At 41.6% G+C, this 3549-nt stretch overlaps 1 pseudogene; it reads right to left on the reverse strand.

Annotated features, from left to right (window-relative positions):
• Positions 1–1666: 1666 nt before the first annotated feature.
• Positions 1667–2781, reverse strand: LOC101562504 (annotated as a pseudogene).
• Between the last annotated feature and the right edge of the window lie 768 nt (positions 2782–3549).

The following is a 3549-nucleotide window of genomic DNA, read 5'->3' on the forward strand; positions in this document are numbered from 1 at the left end:
CAGAGACATGATGTTTCCAGGTATTTATATAGTCTAGATATTAATCCTTTGAGGAAAAACTGGCAAAAATGTTTTTCCCACAAAGTGGGTGTTGCTTCTTCACTCTGTTGGTGGTTTCTTTTGCTGTACAAAAGCTTCTTAATATGTTGAGATTCCAGTTGTGGATTCTTTTTTTTTTTTTGGCGGAACTGGGAATTGAACTCAGGTCCTTGTGCTTGCCATAGAAGCACTTATCCCACTGAGCCATCTCCCCAGCCCCTGGATTCTTTATAATATTTCCTGTGCAATCAAAGTTTTGCTCATAAAGTCTTCTACCACTGAGCCAAATCCCCAGCCCCTATCTTCAAGATTTCTACCTGTTCTATTTTCTTTTTCTTTCTTTTTGCGGAACCGGGGTTTGAACTCAGGCCCTTGCACTTGCCAGGGAAGCGCATATTCCACGGAGGCATTTCCCCGGCCCCACCTGTTCTATTTTCTACAAGATTTAATATTTGTGTTTTAATATTTAGATCTTTCATCTAGTTTAATTTTACTTTAGTACATTCAGAGAGAGATAAGTGTAGGTTTAATCTTTGACATGTGGAAAGCCAGTTCTCTCAGCACTATTTTTTTTTTTTTTTTTTTGCCAAACCAGGGATTGAACTCAGGCCCGTGCCCTTGTGCTTGCCAGGGAAGCGCTTATTGCACTAAGCCATCTCCCCGGCCCCTCAACACTATTTTTTTTAGGAGGCTATCTTTTTTTGTAGTGTTTGGCCCCTTCAAACATATAGTGGCTATGTGCTTGGAGTTGGTTTTTCGTCTCTTTTTTTTGGTTCTTCGTCTTTTAATCTGTTCAGTTGATCCTTGGGTCTGCTTTTTGCCAGTACCATGTTGTTTTTATCATGGAAGCTTTAGAGTATAATTTTAACTCAGTGATTATGATGTTTCCAGCCTTTACTTTGCTGCCCAGAGTTGCTTTTCTTATTCTAAGTTTCTTCTGTTTCCAAATGAATGTTAGGTATTGTTTTCTCCATTTTTGTGAGATATGCTATTGGTATTTTGATTAGGATTGCATTAAATCTGTATAACAATTTTGGAAGTATGGCCATTTTCACTATATTGGTTCTTCCTGCCCAAGAACAAGGGATGTTTTTCCATTCTCTAATATCTCTTTGATCTCCCTTTTCATATTACTGTAGTTCTCAATGTGCAAGTCTTTCATTCCCTAGGTACTTAATTTTTTGCATACTATTATTGTGAAAGGTGTGGTTTCCCTAATTTCTCTCTAATTGAGTTTTTTTATTTGTTTACAGGAATGCTATTGATTTTTGAGTGTTGACTTTGTGTCCTGCTATACTACTAAATTTGATTATTAAATCCAGGAGTCTTTTGGCAGAGTTTTTGGGGTCTTTTATATAGTATTATGTGACTGATAAATAAGGATACTCTAACTTCTTCCCTTCCTATCCTTTTTGCTTTTTCTTTCTTTTTTTAAAATTTATGCATGTGTGTGTGTGTATGTGTGTATGTGTGTGGGGGCCAGCTCAGCCCACCAGTGGGCGGGGCTGGCTGGCATGTGGTGCTGGGGGATTGAACCACGGTCCCTGTGCTTTGCTAAGCTTGTTCTAAGTAGGTGCTTTAGACCACTGAACCATCTCACCAGCCCCCTTTTTGCTTTTTCTATTGTCTAGTTGCTCTGTCTATTGGACTGTGCCAGCTTGCACTCCTGCAGGGACTTGGTCACTGAGCCAATCTGGTTGATTTTGAGCAGCAGGCAGTTGCAGACCTTCTCATTCACGACCTTGACAATGCTCTTGGGGTTGGTCACTGTGAAGTTGTTGCCCACCACCTGGATGCCGGCTCTGGCCATGAACTTCTGCCAGGCACACCAGTTGACCTGGTTGAAGGGGGACTCGATGGACACCACTGGGTAGTCCTTGATGAAGGACTTGTAGAGGTTGCCCAGCTGATGGGGTGGGATGTACTTACTGGGGTCATCAGGAGATTTGAAGTCCAGGTTGTGCTTCCCAGACCTGAAGAACTCGTACTCGGCCATGTCTATGCCGATGACCACCTTGTCAGAGTAGCATTCCTTCCCGATGGCAGTCTTCAGCAACTCCAGGGCTTCCTTATTCTCCAGGATGTTGGGTGCAAAGCCACCCTGGGTTGCCCACGTTGGTGGCGACATTGCTGTACTTCTCACATCAACAACTTGATGATGTTCTTCTGATTGTGGTAGACCTCGGCCCTAACACACATGGCCTCCATAAAGCTGGCCGAACCCACAGGCAAGATCATGAACTCCTACATGGCCAGCTTATTGCTGATGTGCGAGCCATCATTGATCATGTTGAAGGCAGGGATAGGCAAGATGACCTTGGCATTGCCTGCCAGGTCAGTGATGTGGTGGTACAGGGGCACCCCCTTCTCCAAGGCACCAGCCTTGCACACCATGAGAGACACTTTCAGGATGGCATTTGCCCCAAACTTGGATTTATTCTCAGGCCCATCCATCTTGATCATCAGCTTGTCAATCTTCTCCTGCTCTATAACATTCAATTTCTTGCTAACTAGGGCAGGTACGGTAGTTTAATTGATGTGCTGGACAGCCTCTGACACATCTGTGCCCAGGTAGTGGGTCTAGTCATTGTCACATAGCTCTAGGGCCTCCTAGATGCCAGTGGAGGCCCCACTGGGCACGGCAGTTCAGAAGAGCCCTTTGGAGGTGTAGAGGTCAACTTCCACAGAGGGGTTCCCACAAGAGTCAAAGGTCTCTCGGACATGCATCTTGAGAATCAACATGTTGGATTCTGGATCTCGTCACCCAGGAAGGAAAAAAGATGCTATAGACACCAAGATGTGCGTTGAAGTGGTGAGCTGCTCTGCACGCTGCTTGCCCCCCTCCCCTGATTTTCTTATCAGGGTAATGCTTGCTTCAAGGAATGAGTTTGGAGATATTTCTTCCATTCTAAATTCATTAAAGAGTTTGAGGAGTAGTGGCATTAGTTTTTCTCTAAATTTTTATATAATTTAGCAGTGAATCTGAGGACTTGTGTTTGTTGTTGGTGGTAGTAGTTTTAAAATTATGCCATCAATTGCATTGACTGAGATTGGGTTATACTGAATTTTTATATCTTCTTGATTCAACTTTGGTAATTCACATGTATCTAGGAATCTGTCCTTTTGCATTTTTCATCTCATTAGAGTACATTTTTTGAAAGTAGGTATTGATGATCTGGATTTCTGCAGGATCTGCTCTAATTTCACTTTTTCACCCCTAATTGCATGGATTTGAATTTTTCCTTTCCTTTTTTGATCAAGGTGTCTAAATATTTGTTTTAGTTTATCTTTCAACTAACTAACTCTTCAATTTACTGACGCTTTAAATTGTCTTCTTAGTCTCAATTATATTAATTTCTGTTTTGATTGTGTAATTTTTTTCCCTTGTATGAGCTTTGTGTTTAATTTGCTCTTATTTTTCTAGTAATGTTAGGTTACTTATTTGAGCTCACTCTGTTTTTCTGATTTGGAAAAGTTTAGTGTGTTTTTTTGGCATTATTATTTAATTGT

The sequence above is a fragment of the Octodon degus genome, unplaced genomic scaffold (assembly GCF_000260255.1).
Source record: "Octodon degus isolate 3935 unplaced genomic scaffold, OctDeg1.0 scaffold00003, whole genome shotgun sequence".
Classification (NCBI taxonomy): domain Eukaryota; kingdom Metazoa; phylum Chordata; class Mammalia; order Rodentia; family Octodontidae; genus Octodon; species Octodon degus.